General features: G+C 40.5%; 1 protein-coding gene and 1 long non-coding RNA gene across 2 annotated transcripts in view; one reads left to right on the plus strand and one right to left on the minus strand.

Moving 5' to 3' along the window:
• The window catches only part of LOC127527161 (uncharacterized), a 121,310-nt gene extending 95,689 nt beyond the window's left edge, over positions 1–25,621 (plus strand). Inside the window, exon 2 of the long non-coding RNA XR_007934460.1 lies at positions 25,079–25,621. This is a non-coding gene — a long non-coding RNA (uncharacterized LOC127527161). The remainder of the gene's footprint in view (positions 1–25,078) is intronic.
• LOC114648702 (syntaxin-binding protein 5-like) overlaps positions 1–27,829 on the minus strand; it is a 580,738-nt gene that overhangs the window by 282,889 nt on the left and 270,020 nt on the right.

A 27,829-nucleotide genomic window follows, 5' to 3' on the forward strand; every position in this document is an offset into this window, starting at 1 on the left:
TAGACCTTTTTTTCTTCTGTGGCTTAAATAGGCTTCCATATAGTCTGGTGCTGTTGCGAAGGTACAAAAAAAAAACAACTTTCAAATGTATTGCATCATTATAATGGGGAATATGCGATGCTTGTATTGGTATGCAAGAAACAGATGAAGACGAGCACCATAAATACATTTGTATGTCAGCATTTACGTTTGATCGTTTACTATACAACATCGAACCATTCATAAATCATCGAAGCACGCACATTGATCCTGTAGGATCTGCAAAGTGGCTTGCTGTCTCATGTTAATAGTAAGCAAAGACTGATGTGACTTTTTACCCCGATTTTTACTGGTATTGCAACTTGTGTATGCGTCGCGGTAAGTTCTGAGGACATGTTCATAGGACGCATCAAATGAATGCCATGATGCATGTGCATACTATTTCTGAGTGTGTAGTATAAACCAAGCCCTAAAAGGATAGCAATAGGAAAAATAACCCACAACCAGCTTAGTCACAGTAATAGGTTTTTTTTTTCCAATGGTCAACTCAACAACATTTTGATTTTTCAAAACAGCAACCTAAAGCACATTTTTTAGCAATAAAACTAGAAAGCCTGTAGCACATAAGGTCAAAGTTCCTTGTTAGTGACACATCTTATAATTTATTAATGCCCAAAACAGTAATGTATATTAATGTGCTGTGTTAAGAAACATTATATTTACAATTGCAATTAGTAAAGCTACATTTAAAAGTTTTTGCCTTTTCAAAAGACATAACCATATAGCATTCTCAAATCTACCTGGTAAAATTCAAAGTCATGTTGGGCACATGGCAAAAAATAGCCCAAGACAGGATGAAAGTCCATCACAAAGCCCACTAATACACACTAACTAATATTTAATATAATATAATATAAACTAATATAATAATATATGTAATATAATTATATATATAATATATTATAATATAAACTAATATCGTGGGCTGCATCAGCAGTGGGCAGGAGGAGGAGTATAGGGACCTAATCAAGGACTTTGTTAAATGGTGCGACTCAAACCACCTACACCTGAACACCAGCAAAACCAAGGAGCTGGTGGTGGATTTTAGGAGGCCCAGACCCCTCATGGACCCCGTGATCATCAGAGGTGACTGTGTGCAGATGGTGCAGACCTATAAATACCTGGGAGTGCAGCTGGATGATAAATTAGACTGGACTGCCAATACTGATGCTCTGTGTAAGAAAGGACAGAGCCGGTTATACTTCATTAGAAGGCTGGTGTCCTTCAACATCTGCAATAAGATGCTGCAGATGTTCTACAGACGGTTGTGGTGAGCGCCCTCTTCTACGCGGTGGTGTGCTGGGGAGGCAGCATTAAGAAGAAAGACGCCTCACGCCTGGACAAACTGGTGAGGAAGGCAGGCTCTATTGTTGGCATGGAGCTAGACAGTTTGACATCTGTGGCAAAGCGACGGGCGCTCAGAAGGCTCCTATCAATTATGGAAAATCCACTGCATCCACTATAAACAGTGTCATCTCTAGACAGAAGAGCAGCTTCAGCGACAGACTGCTGTCACCGTCCTGCTCCACTGACAGACTGAGAAGATCGTTCCTCCCCCAAATTATGCGACTCTTCAATTCCACCTGGGGGGTAAATGTTAACATTATATAAAGGTATTATCTGTTTTTACCTGCATTATTATTATCAATCTTTAATTTAATATTGTTTTTTGTATCACTAAGGTGCTGCTGGAGTATGTGAATTTCCCCTTGGGATTAATAAATTATCTGTCTATCTATCTATCTAATTAACATGCAAGTCTTTAGAGATGCTGAAGAAAAAACCAGAATACTCAATTGTAAAACCCACTTCAACAGAGTACAAATGTGCATTAGCCATGAGATTCACACCAGACAATGGATTCATGTGGAAACCATGCTAACCAATGCATTACTGTCCTGCCCATTTTAGAATGACAGTATTTACGAATTTTAGTAGAAAGTTATGTTTTTTTATACTTCTGATATGGCTGCATGGCATAAAATGCATTAAATCTGAATACTGTTAGTCAAACACAAAATCTACAAGCACTTGCCAAATTTATACAGCTATTATGTTCTTCTGTTTATAATTGTTACAATACACACACAGGTACTTAAATAGTAAAAAGCTAACATAGCAGTTTTGATTCTAAACTAAGGGCATCAACAACAGGGAAAAAAATTGAGGCTGCTAAGAACACTTTTCACTCCAGAGATACCAGTGCTTCCAAAACCAGTAATACACCAAATCAAAATTTAGAATATATATGCGGCAGTTTATATCGATGCCACTACATATTTTCAGACTGCTAGAGGAAACCAGACCACTAAGAGGAAACCTACATTGACATGGTGAGAACATGCAAACTCAACATTGGAAATACCTTGGACGCAAGCACAGCAACCATTGCACCACCATGCTGCCCATATATCACTATGTGATAACAAACCATCAGTGTCAATCATGGACAAGACAATTGATACTGTGACATGTGAGTCCCTGTCTTGCACCCAAAAACACAAGACTGAGTTTCACTACTTTAACAAAAACAGCTTTATTCCGCTTGAAATACGAACAGCGGGGTTAGGGGTTATTTATTGTAGCAGGATCTACCACTCTCCTATACACAGACACAGCAATCAGGCAGGGTCGTGGCCAAGTAATACTGTTCCTTGCATTACCCATCAACAACAGGCACTTATAGCACAACTGCGGTTGGCTTGTATTTGTTTTCACGGCAAGCTGCTGCAGCACTGGGAGCCTACGGTTGCCCCGTCAACAGGGAAGCTGTGTTGCACAGACGCAGCAATCACGCTTCAGGACACTCTTCGGCATGTTGTTCCGTTGTGGGGAGTCCCAAAAGAGTTCAGATACCTTACAATATGTAAGGTCAACACTCCAGTTTTACTCATTTTGTCCATGTAAAGTACATTTAATTTACATAAGGATCAATTTGTTCATTATGTACATTTTATCTAAAGAATGAAAACTGAATCCAAAAATAGTGTCAAAGACAAACATTAAAGCTGGAAACAAAATGGAAAGCTCCTTGTACTGGAGGGTTAAAAAACTGCAAGGTCAATACACACTGCTGCTTCAGTACAGAAAAAAGACACAACACAGACTTGGCTTAAAAAATTTATACAGTTCCCTCCAAAATGTTTGGGACAAACACATTTTTCCTTGATTTACCCCTTTGCTCCACATTTGAAAAATTACAAACAATTCAGGTGTGATTAAAGTGCATATTGCAGACTATAGTTTAAGGGTATTTGTACATATTTTGGCCACACCATGTAGAAATTAACAATACTTTTTCTACATGGCACCCCTATTTCAGAGCACCATAATGTTTGGGATGTAGGAATGGCCAGATATATTAAAGCAGTGATTTTATTACTTTGTTGCATATCCCTTGCAAGCAATGATTGCTTGAAGTCTGTGATTCACAGACATCACCAGGGGCCTCATGTATAACGCCGTGCGTAGAACTCACACTATAACATGGCGTAAGCACAAAAGCGGGAATGTGAGTACGCACAGAAAAATCCAGATGCAGGAATCTGTGCGTACGCAAACTTTCACATTCTTTCACTACATAAATCCCGATCAGCGTGAAAAGTAACGCACGTGCATGCGCCTTCTGTCCCGCCCCAACTCCTCCCAGAATTATGCCTCTTTGAATATGCAAATCGATATAAATAGCCTTCTGTGAAAACACAATGGGAAAAGCACGGGGGAAAATATAAGAATTTCAGCGAATACCAAGTGGAGGCAAAGGGAAAACGTACTATTTGTTGGTTTAAACAATGCTATAATCAACAAAAGACAGTTGATCAAGTGACATAGTGTCGAGAGAAACTTGAAAGCTCAAGTTCACAAAGTCGCACAGTGCCCGAAATAAAAAAGAAGTTGTCATATATCAATGTCGGCGTGAAAAGGTGACTCGCAGCAGACCGTCTGAGTGTCATATGAAAGCTTACTAGGGTACAGACAAAAAAAATAGGCACACAATGGGAAAAAAGCACGAAATGTCAACTTTAATCTCGAAATTTTCACTTTAATCACGTAGTTTATTTTGTCATTAAAGTAGAATATCATTAACTTCATCTTAAAATCGTTTATTTTACTAGTTTCTCAAGTAGCATGTTAAATGCTTTGGTCTGTGTTTGATCTTCTATGTGCTCTATGTGTGTGAATCACTACGTGCTTCCGTTCTTTCTCTTTCTCCGACAGGACACAGAATCCATTACATTCGTGATATTACAGCTCTCTGAATAATTAAAATACTGAGATGTATATGTGATATCTTTTTCATGATGTTTTGAATGAAAGCATGTTATTAAACATGGGAACATGGTGGCGCAGTGATTGTTCATATCTCACGCAAGAGGCTTGCTGCGCCATGTACGACCTTCAATGAAATAATTTATTACAGAAGTACTGTCTCTTTCAAACATACTAAACTCCAATTCCTGACCTTACTTTTCTTTCTCCAAATACCCAATCGCCACACAATCAGCTCTGTAATAGACGTTAAGCCATCTGTAATCTTAGAACGCCGATTCTTCAAAACTTTTAAGGAACATTGAAATATCTTCATAGTACATGTTTAATTATTCTATCCGTCTATCTTTCCAGTGTCACGTCAGCACCAGCAATAATACAGCGCAAGGCAGGAGCTATCCGTGAACTAGCTAGCGCTGCAGCACCGTGTCCTCACGTTTAATTATTAACAATATAGATTATTTAAACGAAGTTGAAGTTTTATCTGTATACTATAAGCAACATATTTTGCTGCATTTCATCTTAAAAATGTATCGGCATCATACTCATACATCATATTATAAAGTGGCGCAGGTTGTGCAATATTATAACTGTAGTGCAAGTTTACAGTGGGGTAATTGTACTTATAAGTACAAACAGTTCTACAAGGAGCACTTGATGGACTGATTGAGTGCGTTTATAGTTCTTGGGATGAAAACGCGAGGTCTGTACAGGAAAGGCTTTGATGCATTTTGCCGTGGCTGAGGTAGTGTTTGCTTGAAACTGTATACCGATAATTCTCTTTCCAATCAGCTGCTGCTGTGATTCCCCACTCAGATACAGTGATATAAATACTCCGAGTGGTACAGTGAGAGTAATATGGAAAAAGATGATCCGCTGTGGCAACCGTTAATGGGAGCAGCTGAAAGAAGAAGATGCAGTGAGCGTAACAACGCTAAAGCAGTTACGGTATTTGGAATACTATGGCTATTCCCTGGACCATTATATTGCTACAGGTTAATTACAATCAGATGCATTACACTAATAAACAATATGCAGTGTGACAGTTTAAGGTCTCCGTGACCCCTTGAACCCTCAGACCAGACGTCAGACACCAGGTAAAAGTCCAACGATGAATATTTATTATAATAATAATGTGCACAAAGCACCACCACTCCACTATACTCAATAACAAATTAATAATCAAATAACAATAACCAATCCTCCACTCCCAGACGCTTAGCCGCCCTGCCTCCCAACTCAGCTCAACATTTGGGCTTTCCCATGGTCCTTTTATATTCCCCGACCCGGAAGTGTTCCTGTCCCACAATCCACAAGTTCTCATTACTTTCGGGACAGGGTAAAAGTTCGTTTCTTCAACCCGGAAGCACGTCGTTTCTTCTTGTCATGTGATCATGACGCACTTCCGGGTTATAGGGCATGTAAGAGTCCGACAGCCTCCCTACAGCGACTCCCGGTGGTCCCCAAGGTATCCAGCAGGGCTGTGTATACAAACTACAAGGTCCATAAGGCCCTGCTGGAATTTGGGGAACCTCCATGCTGTTGGGAGGGCTCCACCTGGCGGCCTGGAGGTGTGGGCAGGAATATTTAGCCGGCCATCCATCACAGTTCCCTCCCCTTAGCGAAGTCCACTGGGGCGGAGCGTCCAGCCCCGCGAGGGACGTCTTCCTCCACGAGAACTCGTTAGTCGGGCCTTGGCTGTGCTGTCTAGACCCCCCAGAGAACCTAGGGGGAACGTTGTATCGGCTGTCCCTCCGATCCCCTGTCCTCCGAGGACAGCTTCACCAAACAATGGCCCGGCCAACGACAGTTATAACAGAGCCGTCGTTCTCCTGGTTGTCTTCCTCCGCGAGACCGGAAACACCTCGGGAACTCTGTTAGTCCCGTCTCCGCCCTTTTCTCCGCCAAGGGAGGTTTTATGGCCACCTTGGTGCTCTCTGCCCGTTTCTCTATCTTGTCAGAAGACCCGCGTTTTATTTTGGGGATCTCCTGCTTACTCTGGGGCTTATGAACAGCTTGGGTCTCTCTATTGGAAGCAGAGAGCCCCTTTTCTGTTTGTACGCCCGTTGACCTCCTTTTATTCGGAGGCGGCGTCTTCAGCACCACATCGCCCCGAGAGACAGTACCTTACAACTGCTCCGGTTTGATTGGCACTTCCCCCGCCCCTTCTGTTACCACCGACAACTCCCTTATCGCACGGGTCGGGGTCTTGAGGTTGCAGCTGCCCCGGCTCAATCGGTCCTTCCCCCGACCACTCGGTTATCGTTCCGCACTCTACTGTAGGGCACACAGTGCTTTGCCATCCGCTACTTATTAATTGCGGGCCCAGTTTACACTGCTTCCCTATTTCATTATATACGGTACCGGTTTTACCTACCTGTACCACCAAATCAAATAATACGGGAGGCTCTCGACCAAACTGCCCTAGGTATTCATCCACCTTTCGTAACGGCGCCTCAGCCGCTGCTCCCAGCTCTCCAACAATCTTCTGTATTGTTGCCACAATCTGTAAGAAACGGTGCACGGGCTGAAGCAACTTCTCCCGCTCGCGCACATCAAAAAAGTTATTTAATACAGCCGGAGGTGTGCTCAGGAGATTACTAGCCTTACCCTCCGGCTGGGAGCCAATGAGCACGCCCGCTCCTGGCACGTGCTCTGACGGGTTCCGCAAGGGAGCCTGGGATTTGGAGTTCATTTTGGAGGTCCGCGGTGCCGCTTTTGGATGATGGCGATCCGTCTGTCTCAATTTATCGACGGACCGCTCAGTCATTTCCCGGACCTCCTTACCTTTTCGTGGGTTGAGCGGTGCTTGGCTCGCCTCCCCTTTCCCTTTCGGAAAAAACACATCCGTCTTTTCCTGGGTAAAGACGCAAACAGCTGGACACGGACCTTCTCCTTCCCACAATCCATCGGGGTGGGTCACGTGTCCATCGCCAGCACCCGACATGCGGAAGTCCTTTGTGTTGTCCGTCCTGCCTGCACAAAAGCGCCACACCGTCTTCGGAAGATTCTCCTGCATCCCGCAGAACCTCCGGATGATCTTTTCCAAGGTGTGTGCACGGTACAAAATGAGTAATTTTAAATAAGTTATCTATAATATCCCCGGCACATACCTCGTTGTAATTTTCTTCGTCCGGAGGCCTCTCCCGGTCCGTGTAGCCGCCCTGTAACTCATCCCGAGTGTCGGCCATGACGAACATGGAACCTCCGCTGACGTTGTTGCCCTGCTTTGCCTTCTTCTTCCCCATGACGGACTTGAAAATAGGGAACAGAAAGTTTTGGCGACGTTGCAGTGTGTCCACAGTAAATTTTTTAAACACAGGTCCTCTGCCAAACTGACGGCCAGAGAATCCTGCTGACTACGCCAACTGTGACAGTTTAAGGTCTCCGTGACCCCTTGAACCCTCAGGCCAGACATCAGACACCAGGTAAAAGTCCAACGATGAATATTTATTATAATAATAATGTGCACAAAGCACCACCACTCCACTATACCTCAAAAACAAATTAATAATCAAATAACAATAACCAATCCTCCACTCCCAGACGCTTAGCACCCTGCCTCCCAACTCAGCTCAACGTTTGGGCTTTCCCATAGTCCTTTTATATTCCCTGACCCGGAAGTGTTCCTGTCCCACAATCCACAAGTTCTCATTACTTCCAGGTCAGGGTAAAAGTTTGTTTCTTCAACCCGGAAGCACGTTGTTTCTTCTTGTCATGTGATCATGATGCACTTCCGGGTTATAGGGCACGTAAGAGTCCGACAGCCTCCCTACAGCGACTCCCGGTGGTCCCCAAGGTATCCAGCAGGGCTGTGTATACAAACTACAAGGTCCATAAGGCCCTGCTGGAATTCGGGGAACCTCCATGCTGTTGAGAGGGCTCCACCTGGCGGCCTGGAGGTGTGGGCTGGAATATTTAGCCGGCCATCCATCACAGCAGTTAATTTCAGTGTATTTATAAAGCCGCATCAGGAATGTGGGTCTAAGAAAGAAAGGGTAACCACACAGGAACAGTAGCACTGCTTTGACGCTGGGTTCCGCCAGTCTGCAAAACCGAGCAGAGAAATTGCGTACGCCAGGTTATGAGGTACCATGGAAATGTGCGTGGCTTTACGCCAAGTTTAGGTTTTATACATCGCGATTTGAGCGTGGAAACGTTCGTACGCAACATTTCTGTGCGTACGCACCGTTTATACATGAGGCCCCAGGTGCTGAGTATCTTCTCTTGTCATGCTCTGCCAAGCCTCTAAATGCAGCAATTTTTATTTGCAGCCACTTCTTTTTGTTTTGGGAGCATGTCCCCTTAAGTGTTCTCTACATAAAATGTAGTACGAAAGGTGTCATTTTGCTTGACTTTTATGCATAAAATGGAAGGCATGCTTAATTGAATTTAAATCGGGTGACTGGCTTGGCTATCCAAGAACTTTTAACTTTTTAGTTCTGAAAAACTTCTATGTTGCCTTAGTAGTATTATTGGGAGCAAATGCTTTCCTGTGAGCTTGGAGGCATTTACTGGAACTTGAGCAGATAACATGCTTTAATATTCCTTAGAATTCATTGTGCAACTGATGTCAGCAGTTACATCATCAGTGAAGTGTTTCAGTAACTGTGGCAGCTGTACATGCCTAAGCCATAACACCCCGACCACCACCTTTAACATGTAAGGGGATATGATTTGGATCTTGGGCAGTTCCTTTTCATCTTCACACTTTGCTCTTGCCATCACTCAGATACATGTTAATCTTTATCTTATCTGTCCACAAGACCCTTTCCAGAATTCTGAAGGCTCTTGTAAATACGTTTTTGCGAACTGTAATCTAGCCATCCTGTTTTTCTGTCTAACTAGTGGTTTGCACCATTTTGCACCTTGCAGTATGGTCTCTGTATTTCTGTACATGAAGTCTTTGGAGGATAGTAGTCTCTGACACATACAGATTTTCCTCCTGAAGACTGTTTCTGATCTGTCAGGCAGACATTCAACTGTTGGGGCTTTTTATTTACCATAGTGAGGATTCTTCTATAGAGAGGGGAAAAAGAGAGTGCAGGCAGGGTGGAATGGGTGGAGAAGAGTTGTCAGGAGTGATTTGTGACATACTGATATCAGCAAGAGTGAAACGGAAGGTCTACAGGGCGGTAGTGAGACTAGCTACGTTCTATGGATTGGAGACGGTGGCACTGACCAGAAAGCAGGAGACAGAGCTGGAGTTATCAGAGTTAAAGATGCTAAGATTTGCACTGGGTGTGACGAGGATGGACAAGATTAGAAATGAGTACATTAGAAGGTCAGCTCAGGTTGGACAGTTGGGAGACAAAGTCAGAGAGGTGAGATTGCTTTGGTTTGGACATGTGCAGAGGAGAGATGCTGAGTATATTGGGAGAAGGATGCTAAGGATAGAGCTGCCAGGCAAGAGAAAAAGAGGAAGGCCTAAGAAAAGGTTTATGGATGTGGTGAGAGAGGACATGCAGGTGATGGGTGTAACAGAACAAGATGCAGAGGACAGAAAGATATGGAAGAAGATGATCCGCTGTGGCAACACCTAACGGGAGCAGCTGAAAGAAGAAAAGTGAGGATTATTCTGTCATCAGAAACAGAGGTCTTACTTGGCCTACCAGTCCCTTTGCAACTACTGAGCTCACCAGTGCGTTCTTACTTCTTAATGATACTGGTTTTTATTGATGTCTCTCGTGGTTTTATTCTTGTATGTCAGCCTCATAATGGCCTCTTTAACTTTCATTGGCACAGCTTTTTCCTCATGTTGAACAATGGAAAATGCAGACCCCAAAGGGTAGAAGCAAGCCTAGGTATCTGATGCCTGCATTAATGAAGCAATGAAACATACCTGAGTAATCATAAAAACCTGTAACACCAATTGTCCCAAACATTATGGTGCCCTGAAATGGAGTAAAATGTATAAAAAGTGTTGTAATTTCAACATGGTGTGACAAAAATGTATGCAAATACCCTTAAACTAAAGTCTGCAAGGTGCACTTTAATCACATCTGAATTGTTTGATTTGTAATTTTAAACTGTGGAACAGAGGGGTAAATCAAGGAAAAAGGTGTCTTCCTCCTAAAATTAAAGGAGGGCACTGTAAGAATTTCACTGTACTCTGCATATATGATAATAATGACTCTTAGTCATTATTATCAATACACCTATAAGCTTTTAAAACAATTCTCAAAATATTAATATTTTTAAATAATTTTTACATTTTTTATTGTATGATCATTTTCAGCTTTAAGACAAAAATATCATTATTCATGAAACATTAATATGCTCAATTAAAATAATTTTTCTATACCCATACACCATAATAAGTGCCAACTAGCACTTCATGTGTCAGCATATTTTCTATCATTATATTCAGTATATAACTAAGAAAAGGAAATGTGTGTCTAAAAGAATGGGCAGTTTTTTAAATAAATAATTGCCACACTCGCGGCTTAAGGAGGGGGCATGGTAGCATGGCCGGAGAGGTTCGCGGGTGCGATACAGGCATGGGCGTTTCCACACTGAAGTGCACAGGTGCGGGATTGCTCATGTCCGTAAATGATGCTACTAATCAACACACCAGTGCCATTTTCGCATTATAAGTAGATAGTAGGGAAAGATAAGAAAGAAGAAAAAAAGATAAGAAAGAAGAAAAGAGAGAAGGACGGAAAAAAGGGAGAAAAGGCATGGAGAGTGAGAGTGCGGCATTGAGGCAGTGAAACCTGTGGACAAGCCAGCAAGCTGAAACAGAGGTCAGCGCGGTCAGGGGTCCAATGTGGAGCGAAGAAGCGGTGCTCGAGGGACGGATCACGCCCACTGACTAAGTGGAGGAGTTGGTTCGATCGAGGTGGTGTCCTCCCTAGGGATCCAGAGGAACGACTGCGTGTGCAAGAAGGAATATGGGAGGACAACGTACCCTGAGCGGTCTGGCAGATGCCAGCAGAGGCAGCCTTGACAGGGGTCGGTAGTGTAAGGACTGCGGTGGCCTCTTAAGCAGGCCATGGGTGAGCTGGAGAGACACGAAAGGAGCTGTGCTTGGCTGATTTGCCCCAATGCCTTCTGCAGGTTTTTAATCCCGTGTTTTAGCCTTACTTTAAACATTTGGATTTTTTAACCTTTTTATGGATTATTTATCTATGGATGTTTTTGAGCACTGCACTTTACTTGGACACTGTTTTGATTTGTTTTGTTTGTTTATGTTTTTAATAAAAGCACTTGCACCTTTTGCACTATCCTCTTGCTCAGTTTGATTTGACTCCATTAGACCAGTTCATTCGGTTACATTAGTGACAGTGTTGGGTTGGAGAGGCTCCCTAAAGGGAAGAGGGAGCATGAAGCTGGACCTGCACCCTCACACTACATTGTAACATTTTATGTTTACATTACCATAAATTTCATAATGTTGTAAAACACTTAAAATAAAGATGCCCCTATTGCTAGTTTGTTTTACTGTTCTTTTCTCACAAACTTTGAACTTTGCTATCGTGGGCTGCATCAGGAGTGGGCAGGAGGAGGAGTATAGGAACCTAATCAAGGACTTTGTTAAATGGTGCGACTCAAACCACTGTCACACACGTGTGTTTAGGAGACAGCTAAAGAGTAATTCCATGCCAGACCAGGGGGTGGCGGAGTGCACTAGTTTTCCCTCTCGATCTTTTGCAGACCATTCTAGGGAAATCCCACCCGGCTCTGTGGCAGCCACTGATGTCACTTCTGGTTCCAGTATTGATGACATCACTTCCGCTACTGGCCTTTAAAGCTGCCATCTTGCTTCATAGAAATCAGTTCTGTTCGATCAGTTTTGCAGCCGTAAACGATTAAATGGGTGGCTGCCCCAAACCTTTTCGATGTCTTGTGGTTATTTTTGTGACACCACCTACACCTGAACACCAGCAAAACCAAGGAGCTGGTGGTGGATTTTAGGAGGACCAGGCCCCTTATGGACCCCGTGATCATCAGAGGTGACTGTGTGCAGAGGGTGCAGACCTATAAATACCTGGGAGTGCAGCTGGATGATAAATTGGATTGGACTGCCAATACTGATACTCTGTGTAAGAAAGGACAGAGCCGACTATACTTCCTTAGAAGGCTGGCGTCCTTCAACATCTGCAATAAGATGCTGCAGATGTTCTATCAGACGGTTGTGGCAAGCGCCCTCTTCTACACGGTGGTGTGCTGGGGAGGCAGCATAAAGAAGAGGGATGCCTCATGCCTGGACAAACTGGTGAGGAAGGCAGGCTTTATTGTAGGCACGGAGCTGGACAGTTTGACATCCGTGGCAGAATGATGGGCACTGAGCAGGCTCCTGTCAATAATGGAGAATCCACTGCATCCACTAAACAGTATCATCTCCAGACAGAGGAGCAGCTTCAGCGACAGACTGCTGTCACTTTCCTGCTCCACTGACAGACTGAGGAGATCGTTCCTCCCCCACACTATGCGACTCTTCAATTCCACCCGGGGGGGTAAATGTTAACATTATTCAAAGTTATTGTCTGTCTGTATACCTGCATTGTTATCTCTCTTTTAATTTAATATTTTCTTTATCAGTATGCTGCCGCTGGAGTATGTGAATTTCCCCTTGGGATTAATAAAGTATCTATCTATCTATCTTTGGAATACTCATACACATCAAAATAAGTTATAATAATAATAATAATAAATTTTATTTATATTGCACTTTATATTTTAGCAATCCCAAAGTGCTACAGAGTAAAAATAGAATAATAAAATAAAAAAGAACAGAAGAGTCTATAAAATACTTTAACAAAATGACTTTCTAAAAAGATGAGTTTTTAGGTTTCGCTTAAAGGCCTCAGTCGACTGTGGGGCTCTCAGGTAATCAGGGAGGGCATTCCACAGCCTCGGCGCCACCGATGAAAACGCCCTGTCACCCATGCTGCTGAGCTTAGTTCTGGGGACTTGAAGAGTGTTAGTGAGTACAGAGCGGAGGGAACGTAAGGAGTTATGGGGGGTAAGGAGTTCCTGTAGATAAAGAGGGGCATGTCCATAAATGCACTGATGGGTAAGAAGGGAGACCTTGTACTCTATTCTGAATGAAACAGGGAGCCAGTGAAGGGTTTTCAGGATTGGGGTGATGTGATCATACTTTCGCACCCTCATCAGGATCCTGGCAGCGCTGTTCTGAATATACTGGAGTCTCTGGATACTCTTGCCAGGAATCCCAATGAGGAGTGCATTACAGTAATCCAGCCTGGAAGAGACAAAGGCATGGACGAGCTTCTCTGCATCTGCCAGGGTGAGTAATGGGCGGAGTTTGGCGATGTTCTTGAAATGGTAAAAAGATGACTTACAGAGATATTTGATGTGGGTGTCAAAAGTAAGTTGGGAGTCCATTCTAACACCCAAATTAGTAACAGATGTGGAAAGAGGAATATTTTGGCCAGAGAAAGTAATACTGGTAATGGTAGAAGATCGAAGATGATGTGATGTACCAACTAAGATGGCTTCCGTTTTGGATCTGTTCAACTGAAGAAAATTGAGCCTCATCCATGCCTCTATCTCCTCCAGGCAGGTAGACAATGTAGATGTTGGCAGAGGAGCAGTAGAGAAGGTGGGAGTAGTCCTGAGGTAAAGCTGAGTGTCATCGGCATAGCAATGGAACGATAAACCATGTCTGCCAATGACAGTTCCAAGGGGGAGCATGTAGATAGTAAAAAGGATAGGGCCCAGCACAGAGCCCTGTGGAACACCACAGGCGACGTTGTGGGTGTGGGACTTTGCACTGCCAAGGGCGACATGCTCAGTTCTGCCAGTCAGGTATGATGTAAACCAATTTAGAACAATTCCTGAGAGTCCAATAGTGTATTGCAGGCGGTGAAGAAGGATGTTATGGTCTATTGTGTCAAAAGCAGCTGTCAGGTCAAGGAGGATAAGTAGTGAAGGTGAACCAGTATCTGCCGTCATCAGAAGATCATTGGTGACCCTGACCAGGGCTGTTTCGGTGCTATGGCCAGGGCGAAAACCAGACTGAAACTTTTCAAACAGATTGTTCAGTTTGAGATGATCGTGAAGTTGTGCTGCAACTATTTTTTCCAGAACTTTGGAGAGAAATGGAAGATTGGAGATGGGCCTATAATTGGAGAGAACTTCAGGATCCAAGGTGGATTTTTTCAGTAGAGGTCTGATGACAGCAGTTTTTAGTGCAGAAGGAATATGGCCAGCCAGGAGGGACTGATTTATTATCCTGGTGATAAGTGGAGAGATGGCAGAAATGTTGGCCCTCAGCAAGGGTGAGGGGAAAGGGTCCAGGGAACTAGTAGACGGTTTCATTTTCCTGATGACATCCTCCACCTCTTCCCGTGTGGCAACAGAGAAAGAGCAAAGAGGATGGACGGTCTCAGACAATGAGTCAACAGTTGGGAAGGGCAAGATATCCTTGGTAGAGAGGTGTAAACGGATATTATCAACTTTTTGTTTAAAAAAGTTGATATACATGTTGCATCTGTCATCAGTGGTCTCAGAATGGGCAGGTAAAGGAGGTTTGACAAGATGATTTATGGTTGAAAAAAGTTTTTTAGGGTTGCTGGAGCCATTTCTGATGATGGTGGAATAAAACTTGGACCGTGCAACCTTCAGAGCTTCTGCATACGCTCTCATGTGTTCTCTGTAAGCCTGTTTATGGACAGTCAGCCCAGAGGCCTTGAGCCGCCGCTCAAGGACACGCCCAGCCGCCTTCATTTTTCGCAGCTCGCAGGTATACCAAGGTGCTGAGCACGAGAATGAGTTCCATGGTTCACACCATCACCAACTCTGTATGTGGTGTGACTGTCCAAATCACAAGTGAATTACACCTTTTTTAATGTAGCCAACTGATTTTTGATCATGACGGAAAGCTTTTAGTCTTGCTGGTATTTTTGCAGTAATACTTCACTGGTATTTTTGCAAACTGTTTTATGCTAAATATGTATATTTGTATGTATCTTACTGTTGTTTTTTTAAGATAATCTGTTTTTTGCAAAAAAAAATATATACACACTTCCAGTCAAAAGTTTTCAAACACATCTGTTTTTTTCAGTTTCTACAGAAATGCATGCAGTTGAATGTCTTAATGTTTCATGACATCAAGGCATAAAACAAATAAACAATGGCAAATTTTAAAAAAAGTCAAGGAGTCATTAAGTGAAACAAACTTTTATTCAAATCTTTGATTCATCAAAGTAGACTGCTTTTGTTGACATATCAGTAGTGTTGATCAGTGAATTCTGCCAGCCGGTTAAGGAGAAATTTTTATTTTTTTAAATACCAGCATCACATAAAGCCTTGCAAGGCCAGTGCAACTCCTCCGGAGCTGTAACAGCCAACAGAGATGGGCTGCCCCCGAGTATATAATGCTGATCACTTACATTATAGATTGTGTGGGATGAGTGATCTGTGATTGTAGCCAAATGTGCAGGTCAATGTTCGAGTTCCACATCAACATAAGAGAAGGAGGCACATGCCTTATGCATGGATAATGATTAGCAACATGGCCCGGCGAGAGTGAAAGCAAATCTTGAAGGAGCCTGACACCCCATCCCCAAACAGAGGAGGCTCTATGAAATAATAGTAATAACTAAAGATTTATTACAAATTTACAAGACGTTTCTATCTTTTTGATGGAAAAAAAAGTGCAACGCATCAGCACAGACAGTTTAGAGAGCCTTCAGCATGACTTCAAAAAATAGAACGAACCTGCAGTTTCAATCATGACACGCCACTTTGAATTTTCTGCCTTTAAATGACCTTCATATTTTTTCTGACTTTTGACTATGATATCGGGATCTCCGCTTTGTTTTGATGAAATATATGATTACGTGTCTCTGACTGTGTTCTTTCTTCTTTGATCTCACGGAAGCATGGTGGTGCAGTGGTTGGCACTGCTGCCGCACAGCTCAGGTCACCTTTTTGGCCACAATAATCGGTTCAGTATAGTTGGAAGATGTTTCTCTAGCCCTCGGGTACACTGCACCATTATAATACAGACAAACCTTGTTTAGTTAGTCCTTCCCCATTGACTTTATTGTAGTTTGCCAAGTTCAGCGAATATTACAAACATTTCCATGATTTCAGGGAGCTCAGACCAAAGCGAACTCAGCAATGTTCGCTCATCGCTATATATCAGACAACCTGTGGTAACCCTTTTGATTCAGAATTCCAACCACTCTGTGAAGGTCACCGACTCTGCTGCCAGCAAAAGTAACCCTGGCCATCACACTTTCTCCTACATGTTTGACAGTTGGTGTCACACACTGAGGAGCCATCCTTTCACCAACTTAATGGCAGACTAATGGTTTCAAATTTTGATGAATCAGTCCATAAGACTTTCTTCCAGTCTACAGCAGTCACAGTCCCTATTTTAAGGCTCTATTTTGTCCTTTAAGGAATGGCTTTCTTACTGCCACTAGTCCTGTCAAACCTGCAGCACAAAGTCTTCTCTTCACAGTAGAAACTGAGACCTGCTTTTTCTACCACTGTGCTTTTTTCAAAGCTATTGTGTTGTGAAACACCTAACACCCAAGCTGGTGACTCTCAGAAACTTGTCTTTTGATTGGGTTGAGACTTTGGGTCTTCACCTCTTTCTGGGAAAAATGCTTCTTGATATTGCTGATAATATCGCTTGATAAAGCTGTTGAGCTACATAGATTAGGGAATGGCTCCAAAAATAGGTATTCAGAAAGTACCAGTAGGCACAATAAGGGACATGGCAAAGAAGTTTGAAAAGCATGGAACTATTGAAAACTTGCCAGGAAGGGCATGCATCTGTTTATTGCCCCCATGCATAGTGAGGAGGACGCTAAGACTAACAAAAAGGTGCCCAAATTTCAGTTTTACAACAGCAAAATTTTGTTGAATCCTGGGGTTTCATTGTTTCAAAGTCAACAGCCACATGCCACCTCCATGACCAGAAACTTTTTGGACAAGTGCCATGAAAAAAGCTCTTCCTGACACCAAGACACAAAACCCAGTGTCTCAACTTTGCCAGGCGACACTGGAGTTACAACTGGAACCATGTGTTATTGGTAAGATGAGACAACAGTTGAGCTTTATAACCATGCAAACCATCTTCATGTTCGGTGAAAAAAGGGAACTGCATACAAAGAACAACAAATAATACTCACAGCAAAATATGGTGGTGGGTCTTCTGATGCTTTTGTGCAGTTTTGCTGCTAGTGGTCCATGGACTCTTGTTATGGTCAGCTGAATAATAAATTCTAATAGATTATATTCAATACCGGAACATTTTACCTGAAAATCTGATTGCCTCTGCCAAAAGTCTAAATATCTGAAACACTAAAGAAGACTTGAGGCTTTTCATATCTTTGTAATAATTTCACCTAGACTTCAAATGACTAATGCTTTTTAACCATTACGGAAAAGTGTAAGTGTTGTACATCCACCTATTTTCGGAATCCGTACCTTGCAAAGTAGCATCAAGTAGGGAGCTAGAGACTGCAGAATCGGATGCCATCAGACTTTCTAAACATCTGTTTGAAGTGATAATATGAAACAAATAGAACCAACCAAAAAATGCCCTACTCTTATTAAAAAAAATAAAATTTTTTCTTAAAAATCATTTACACGTAATTCCCAAACAAGTCACCTAACCTATTTGCTTTCCACCTAAAATAAGTATTCTTCCAAGAGCCACCAGCTCCCATCCGAAAACAATAACTCTGAGAAATCCTTCTTATAAAGAGCTATTATGCAGAAATTTCAACATAAGCTTAATTGCTCATTATATCTCTCAGGATGAAATAGTGCTATCCCTAGCTTAATCCACAGTTTTGAAACAGCTGACACTTTCAATACATTAAGGCAGTTTTCAATTTATGCATTTTAGGGTGTAGTGTATTACTGGAGACAAAAATAAAAACAATCAAACTTTATTATCAATAAAACAGTTCTGGTTTCTGATTGTTATGTATGCTTGGGTATTTAATTTAAAGACATTTTTCAGAAACATACAGGTTCACTTTGAACAAAACACTGGCCATGTCAGCTCTGAACTAGGCAGTGTAGACAAAAGGAAGACCCAAGTTTAAAAAACACAAAAAAAAAAAACCCAGAAAAAACACAAAAATGGCCAAATCGGACATAGATAATATTATGAGTATGATTTTCCAATGTAGAGTATACAGTTTGTTCAGCCTTATACCCACACGCAGGTGAAGCCACTTGATACAGGAACCAGATAAAAAAAGTTCTATCATCTTTTGAGACTTCTAGCCAGTGTGACATTATGATAGATGACTACAATTTTCTCTGTAAACGGTTAATCATACAAGAGCCATATAAATAAAATTTTAGATTTAAAGCATATACAGTAAGAATAGAAGAGATGGCACTAAATGGTTTTGAAGCATTAACGATAATATCAGTGGAAGATAGTGGATCAACTGTGTGAATTTTAAATCATTAAATTATTGCTCTGCTGCAAAATTCAAAGTGTGTGAAATATGGTGTGATTTTGACAGAGAGTATTTAAAATTGAATAAAATAAAAATAGAAATAAATTGTTACTACCATTACCTGCACTTCTAATATTATTAGTATTTGGGACAGCTTACAAGAATAGTGGAACTTCTTCACAGTTATAATGGCTTTAAAGTTAAACTTTGTTTTATGTATTTATTTCATTTAGCATCCAGGTAGTGATTGATAATTGGTGTGTTCAGAGCACTTACTCTTTTGAAGCAAGCTGAATATTCAATTAATTTAAACGAATGTTTATATAACAACATTCCCACCAGTAAGCTCAAAATGCTTTAAACATACACAAGTATAATAAGCTCCTGCCGCCCAAACCCCAACACAGACAGACACAGACACAAGTTTAGCCACACAGCACACACTTATTACAGTGGGGAAGTGCTTTTTCCTTGCTCCCCACAGCAACACGGTTCAATAACAATCCAAGCTGAATATTCAATTAATTTAAACAAATGTTTATATAACAACATTTCCACCAGTAAGCTCACAACACTATAAACATACATAAGTATAAAAAGCTCCAGCCGCCCAAACCTCAACATAGACAGACATAGACACAAGTTTAGCCACACAGCACATGCTTATTACAGTGGGGAAGTGCTTTTCCCTTGATCCCCACAGCAACACTGTTCAATAACAATCCAAGCAGGAATACACAGTTCATCTTTCTTTCCTCTCTCTTCCTCATTCTGCCTCCAATCCTCCTCTGGTAAGCATTGTCCTCTCCCACTCAACTCTGGCTCGTCTCTGTGAGGCAGCTGGCTCCTTTTAAGGTGTATTCCTGGTGGCTTGTTACGGAGGTCTAGAATTACTTCCAGGTGTGGCAGAAGCCCAAAGTAGACTTCTGCAGCACCTCCAGCTAGCATCCACAGAACCCAAAAGGGCAGAGCCGACAAACAGCGATTCCCATACATCCCTCTGGGAATCCAAGGTACCGTTGCAACCCAGGGGAGCCACCAAGTAGCAGTTTGGGGGAGATAGTACCCTTCAAAAGCCATCTCCCCCTTTCCTTCCTTTAAGAAGGCATTTCAACCACGTAAAGACGCATGCTGGCCGTCCCTCTCAATGCACATACAGTACACACACACACAAGTAGAAAAAAGGAAATAAAACATACATTTAAAAAAGAGTCAGGATACCGCTACCATGATAGTTTTAGCATGCCTTGTAATAGTTTCAGCAAATGTCTAGAACTTAACTGGTGTGTCATTCTTCTATGGAAGACAACATAATGTGGTTACAGGAACTCTGAGTTCCTATGGAAGATCCTAAAGTCTGGCAAACGTAACAGCTACAGTATGTCATATAGCTTATATCACTGTCATGCTTCTTCAGACCATTCACTGAACACTCATGAACTATAGACAGAGACACTGACATACCTGAAAGCTTCAGTATCATCAAGCATGAAATGCTTCACAATAATATGATGTTATTTCTCAGAAGATATCTTTTCAAGACTGGAATAGATTGCTTGGATAGGTATCCATATTCCTATGCTCAGATTGGTCACATAATCCCTATACTAAATAAGTTGCTCTAAGGAAGAAAAAGTTGTTTTGCTTGTGCCTACTTGAAGTCAGGGTCATATTTTTTGGTTACTGGGGGGCTTTGCCCCCTGCTTGCTTCACTTCACCCGCCTGAGATATGCGCCAGCAACTTTGCATCTCTGTCGCTCGTGTATGTGGATTTCACTTTCACCAAACAACAAAACTTTTAATTCTCGCAAATAGGCCTCTTCATTGGGAAGAAACACTAATTTGTGTTGCAATCAGGGAAAAGTAGACGATCTACAAGTCTCTGACTTAAAGTTTAAAGCCAAACAATATCTACATACTTCTGTCATATCACCTATGTCCATATATTTGATCTCTATTCGCTTTTACCTTTTCATCAATATCGCATTGAATTTTGATTCCATGTTTGGAATTACATCGTGACAACGCAACATATAACTGCCCATAAGTGAATATCATTTGTTTCTCTCTACAAGAAATGCGTCTGACAATAGCATTCACGTAAATGAGAAATAATTAAACCGTGTGCGTGGTTATGTGGGCAGGACTTTTCCCAATCTCTTTGCAAAAACTCTTGTCTCACGGGGCTTGAAATTTTCTCTTGCGAGATTTCATTTTCACCAAACAACAAATCTTCATTTGGAAAAAACACTATTTTTTTTTCCCTGATGGCAACACGAATTAGATGATCTATAAGTATCCGACTTAAAGTTTAAATCCGAACAACGTATTCAGCCTCTTTTTGCTGTTTTGTTATTTCACCGAGTAATAATTTCCGTTTGTTTGCGCTAATGCGATCTTTACTATCCATTTCTTTTTTTGAGTCTTTCGAATTTTCGTACTTCCATTATTTCTAGCCTGCTCTGCATGTGTACCGCGCCAACGTTTTTGAATTCTTTATGACGTTCTAGTTTATCATCTACTCTTTATCTTTTATTTCAGGCACTGGGCATGGTTAAATCTCTTGGCACAAAGACTCGTCTCGCGGGACGTTAAAGTGTCTCTCTGAGAAAATCAAGTCTTGTCTCCTTCCATTATTTTTTTTATAATAGAGAGACATAAACTCACTGGATCATCACCTCCTAAGCACATATATATGACATTCAATTTTCCTTGAGTATGAGACACCTGTGAAATTGGAGGCACTTTCCATGAAACAATTAATTATGTAATTCAGGTATAAATGGCTTTGACAGATAACGTAAATAAACAAATACTGTAACTGAGAAACTGTAAAAATACTTTGCTGAAGCGTCCAAGAATTAGAATATTTATGACAGAAAGAAACAAACTCGGGACTAACTGACAAAAATAATATGGAGGTAGGTGGTCCAACATATTTATTTGTGCACTGGATCACTGCTACAACAAAAATAACAAACAGCTCACAAAATACTGATATACTACATTTTTATAAACTTTAGGGAAATGAAAACTATAAGAAACTTAATTTATTTATACATCCACTAGACATTAAGCCCGTTACAATAACGGGCGCTAGAATAGTAGTGTATAAACATTAGTAGGAACAGTCTATATTAAATGGCTAAGGACCGTCTATTTTCTGTTACAGTAATACTGGCTTGTATGTGGCTGTAATATGCGTCACTGTATTGTGTGCCTTTAATTTTCTCTCACAGTAATACATCTTTCCAGCAAGTATTTTAATCTGTGCTGGCGTGCAGCTGATTATTGTATGTATGGCGTCTCCCCAGTAACAGATTTTATGCGCGCGAAAATAAATCTACTTTTAAAAGTCATCCTATTGTAGTATCATGAAAATTCGTATATTTAGGAAAACACTTTACACTTTACCGGGCCAACTTTGTTAATCGCAAATCTGAGATCCTCAGAGTGAACAACAAACACTAATCCCACCTCTTTGGGGAAGCTGGTCTCCGCGTCTCAGTACCCAATTGGATTTTTCGTGTGTTATGTTTTAGGTCTTACCTCATTTACCGAAATCTAAATGGATCGGCCGCGCAATATTTTATAGGTCCCGCCCTCTCTGCCTTGTGTGACGCGTCAGGCGACCTTTGAAGCATCGCACCGTGCCTCGCCCATGCGCACTTCACAAGAAGACACACACACACGGACACATGGACGCACACAGGGATTTCATTAAAGAGGATATCATCTATAATATGGTACACAGCATTTACCTAAAAATGCAAATAAAAAAAGGCTGATATTAAAGAGGAGATTAAATTCTGTGTTTATGAAGAAGTTGTGGTTTGCATAAAAAGGTTAATTTATATATTCCAGGATGAAATTTACAAAATACATTTAGATTATTTCTCACTGTTAAAAATGGAAACAAATCAACTGATAAATAAATCTTTAGAAACCTACTGTATTGAAATTATGCTGGCCTTCACCATGCAATTATTTAATGGGAAAAACTAACTTTCTTAAAAACAAAATGCACTTTAACAATGCCTAATTACTATATTTTCAAACATTAAAAAGCATTTGTTTTTCTTCTTTTACATGTGAACACAAAAAATAAGGAGAAACTTAAGAAAATTATAGAAACTATAAATTACCCACAAATGGGGAATAAAACACATGGAACTTTTGCTACATTATATAAGTTGTATCCATCTAGTACATCTGCTTTTAAAATTTAACTAGATTAATTTACTTTATAGTTTCAGTACAGTTTATAAATTAAAACCCTATTCCAAGCCAACCCCATATTCACACATCACTTCCATAAATAGCTTATTTACATTATTGGTTGTGTGGCTTCTGTTTTCAACAAAATCAAAAACAAAGTGTATGAGCAAAGACATCCAACATATTGACAGCCCCCCGGTCAAATGTGTGTAAAATCAAATGTTCCTGAATCCCACGTGAAATTTTAAAATAAATATAGCTTGTCTTAGGGAAGAAAAAAGAACTATGTCAAGAGGAGAAGACAGAGTAATTGAATCCAGGACGCCTGAACTGTAAAAACAGCAATTCTTCAAAGTTGTGCTATAAACAGTACTTACAAATCAAGTGTAGTATCGAGTCCTTCAGCCAACGTGTTGTTCTGAATTGAGTTGAAACTGTGATCAGGATCTGAACCCAATATTCCACATCACAAGCATTCTGTAACTTTGCTAGGATTTCCTTAACTTTTTTTTTCTTTTATTTATATATAAATTAGTACAAAATTTATATTGCATTGCTCATCAACCACACAATCCCAATGCACTCTCACAGAAGCTTGTGTATAATGGTTCGTAAGGATGAGTTGTTGTTGTTGTTGTACACACAATTTTTACAATTCATGCCTTTTATACACAGCTGTCATATGCAGCATGAATGACCAATCATAGACAACTATACATCACTGGAATGCTCTGAACTTCAACTATCCAACGTTAATTATTCTTTCTCTGTATGTAGCATAACGCAAGTGGGATCTTTAGATTAGATACTTGTAATGCAATCAGAGAGGATATACCCCTTCCCTCCGGACTCCCCATATACATCAGATTCAAATAAATCAAAAGAATTGATTCACTTAAATGGGTACTTTGAAAGAATCAAATCATTAAGTCAAAATGCCCATCACTACACAGCATGTCTTCCACTTCAAAATGTAAGGATGACATCAGTACGCCTGTACATCAGTCTCATTCGTGTACCGTAGTATTTCAATATTCATGTATTACTCAACTTCCTTTCTGGCAAGGAAGACTGTTCCATATACTGTCACTTACTGATCATTTTACTAGGCTACTACTCTAGTTATACACACAGTAGGCAAAATATTAAAATGCACTGAATTAAAATACAACACACTACAGAATCTGATGGGACAGTAGCATGAAATGATGATCTCCATCCACTATGCTGAATTTTTGCCCATAGTGGAGAAGCACTTGGGATCGAAAAAAAATTCATTGAAAAATTTAGAGTAGATCTCATTAACATTTTCAGTTGCAAAAAAGCAGAAAAACTCACTTTGGTAAAAATAAAATAACCATAGAAGGCTCTGTAATGAAAGATAGTGTTATGCCTTTTTACTCTATTTAATGAAAAAAACAAATTATACTAGGAACTTGCTATATATGTACATGTAAATAATCTTTGTCTGTTATTACACATTGATATAATATCTGTACTCTTCTGATGCACTTCTTCAACCACTGGACACAAATCTTAACATGCAGCTATTTTTCATTTTATTACAGAGGCTTATACCATAGTCTAATTAAATGCAATTATGTCCACGTCTAGACTACATTTGCTGAAATGCAAGAGAATTAATCATTCCTACTGCAAAGTCTTTATTAATTCAGCCAAATTAATTTAAATGTGATTCCTCTAAAAATTACATCTGGAGAACAATGGGCATTTTCAAAGCTGTTGTAAATAAATTAAATGAGTACAACTTTAATAAATAAAAATATATTTTTAAAAACACAATGCATCATATGTATATGGCACACAGTACAGAAAAAACAGAACAGTACAACAATACTGCACAAGAGACAATATGTGATAACAAGTATGATATTCAGTAGTCTTGTGCCTACAGTTAGGGTTTTCAAACTGCAAGTCTAACAAATACATCTCTCTATTATAAAAAAATCCTGCAGAGAAACAGTAGAGCATCGAGATGTGATCTTCACGTTAAGATCAAGGAAGACACTTAAAAGACCTGCGAGACAAAAGAGATTGGCCACAGAGCGTCTCACGGGGACCTTACACATGAGACTTTGTGTCAAGAGATTGACCCAGGACCGTCTCGCAATGACGTAGAACATGAGATTCTTGCAAGACACGCCCTACTTACAACCAAATAAGAGCACAGGCAGCAACACACTCAGTCATGTTTTGGCTTTGAGCACACACAGATCCAGGGCTCTCAGCGCATACAAAGTGTATAAGGACAATACGTTATAGATGAAACGTAGACAACTAAGCGAAGAAGTAAGCAACGTGGAGAAAAGAGACTCAAAATCATTGGAAAGACAAAACAGAAAAAGAATAATCTAGGTGCAAATTCAGAAAATAAGGAAAGTAATTATCAGCCCGGAACAAGTGGAATTGAATCCGGACATTGGCACTATACACATGCTGAGCAGGTTAGAGATTATGAAAGCAATGAAATTCGAAAGGCTCAAAAAAAAAAAAAAAAAAAAAAAAAACATTGGCATGACAACATGTGGAGAAAGATAAAGAATATGAAAGTAGGAAAATTAGAAAGTATAAAAAAAAGAAAGTAAGGATCGCAGTAGCACAAACAAATGGAAATTATTACTCGAAAAAGAGAAAACAATTACCACAGACCAGGTGTCATTGACACAAAAGCAGGATAAAGCGAGGTCAGAAATAAAAGACAGAGTAGAAAACAAAGTAAAACGTCATAAAGAGGTTAAAAAACAAGGGGGCCAAACACATGCAGAGCAGGTTAGAGATAATGAAAACTAGAATTCAAAAGCCTCAAAAAAATGTAGGTGCGAAACACATGCAGAGCAAGATACAGAATATGAAAGCAGAAAAAAACAACAGTGTCAAAACAAAGAAAATAAACATCGCATTAGCGCAAAGAAAGCGAAATTATTACTCAGTGAAATAACAAAAAGGTGAATAGAGATCGAATATATGGACACAGGTGATATTTCAGAAGTATGTAAATATTGTAAGGCTTTGAAGTTTAAGTCAAGAGAATTTCAAAAACTGAGTTTACCTCACATGCATTTATTGGTTACTTTGCAAAAAAAATTATTAACTGCTGATGTGGATCGTTTTGTTTGTGCTGAAATTCCAAACAGAGACACCTATCCTGAATTATGGTACAAAGCCATTAAACACATGTCTCACAGACCTCATTAAAAAGATTCAGCACATTGGGACTTGAAAGATTCCAAATATTGTTTTTACAGAAATTCAGAAATAAAAGTGAAACTAATGAAATAGCAACAATTCAAAGAAAAAAAAAAATCTTAAAAATGTGTATCCAGAAAAACAAAAACGGGGGTTGGCGAGCGAAGCAAGCAGGGGGCGGAGCCCCCTAGTACAGATAAAATAATAAAAATATATGAATTTCAAACAATGCAGAGGCAAGTTTGTGAAAATAAACTGATTAACAAACTCACAGAAAAAATGTATTATGCTGATACCATGTACTACTATTAGAGTCATGTCCAAATAATGTGTGTAAAATACTGGATTATTGAGTCAGACATTGAAATGTAAGTCACAAAGTGGTTAATATTCGAAGCTGTTATATGTAGTTTTATGTGATATGGTACTGATTGTGGCATAAAGAATATACCTATTGAATTAATAGCTATTTTTGTTATTTTCTCATCTAGCAAGCAATATGTATATATATACAGTATATACAGTATGTCACAAAAGTGAGCACACCCCTCACATTTTTGTAAATATTTTATTATATCTTTTCATGGGACAACACTGAAGATATGACACTTTAATACAATGTAAAGTAGTCAGTGTACAGCTTGTATAACAGTGTAAATTTGCTGTCCCCTCAAAATAACTCAACATACAGCCATTAATGTCTAAACCGCTGGCAACAAAAGTGAGTACACCCCTAAGTGAAAAATGTCCAAATTGTGCCCAATTAGCCATTTTCCCTCCCCAGTGTCATGTGACTCGTTAGTGTTACAATGTCTCAGGTGTGAATGGGGAGCAGGTGTGTTAAATTTGGTGTTATCGCTCTCACGCTCTCTTATACTGGTCACTGGAAGTTCAACATGGCACCACATGGCAAAGAACTCTCTGAGGATCTGAAAAAAAGAACTGTTGCTCTACATAAAGATGGCCTAGGCTTTATATAAGAAGATTGCCAACACCCTGAAACTGAGCTGCAGCACGGTGGCCAAGACCATACAGCGGTTTAACAGGACAGGTTCCACTCAGAACTGGCCTCGCCATGGTCGACCAAAGAAGTTGAGTGCACGTGCTCAGCGTCATATCCAGAGGTTGTCTTTTGAAAATAGATGTATGAGTGCTGCCAGCATTGCTACAGAGGTTGAAGGGGTGGGGGGTCAGCCTGTCAGTGCTCAGACCATATGCTGCACACTGCATCAAATTGGTCTGCATGGCTGTTGTTCCAGAAGGAAGCCTCTTCTAAAGATGATGCACAAGAAAGCCTGCAAACAGTTTGCTGAAGACAAGCAGACTAAGGACATGGATTACTGGAACCATATCCTGTGGTCTGATGAGACCAAGATAAACTTATTTGATTCAGATGGTGTCAAGCGTGTATGGCAGCAGCCAGGTGAGGAGTACAAAGACAAGTGTATCTTGCCTACAGTCAAGCATGGTGGTGGGAGTGTCATGGTTTGGGGCTGCATGAGTGCTGCCGGCACTGGGGAGCTACAGTTCATTGAGGGAACCATGAATGCCAACATGTACTGTGACATACTGAAGCAGAGCATGATCCCCTCCCTTTGGAAACTGGGCTGCAGGGCACTATTCCAACATGATAACGACCCCAAATACACCTCCAGGACAACCACTGCCTTTTTAAAGAAACTGAGGGTAAA

The sequence above is a fragment of the Erpetoichthys calabaricus genome, chromosome 3, assembly GCF_900747795.2.
Source record: "Erpetoichthys calabaricus chromosome 3, fErpCal1.3, whole genome shotgun sequence".
Classification (NCBI taxonomy): domain Eukaryota; kingdom Metazoa; phylum Chordata; class Cladistia; order Polypteriformes; family Polypteridae; genus Erpetoichthys; species Erpetoichthys calabaricus.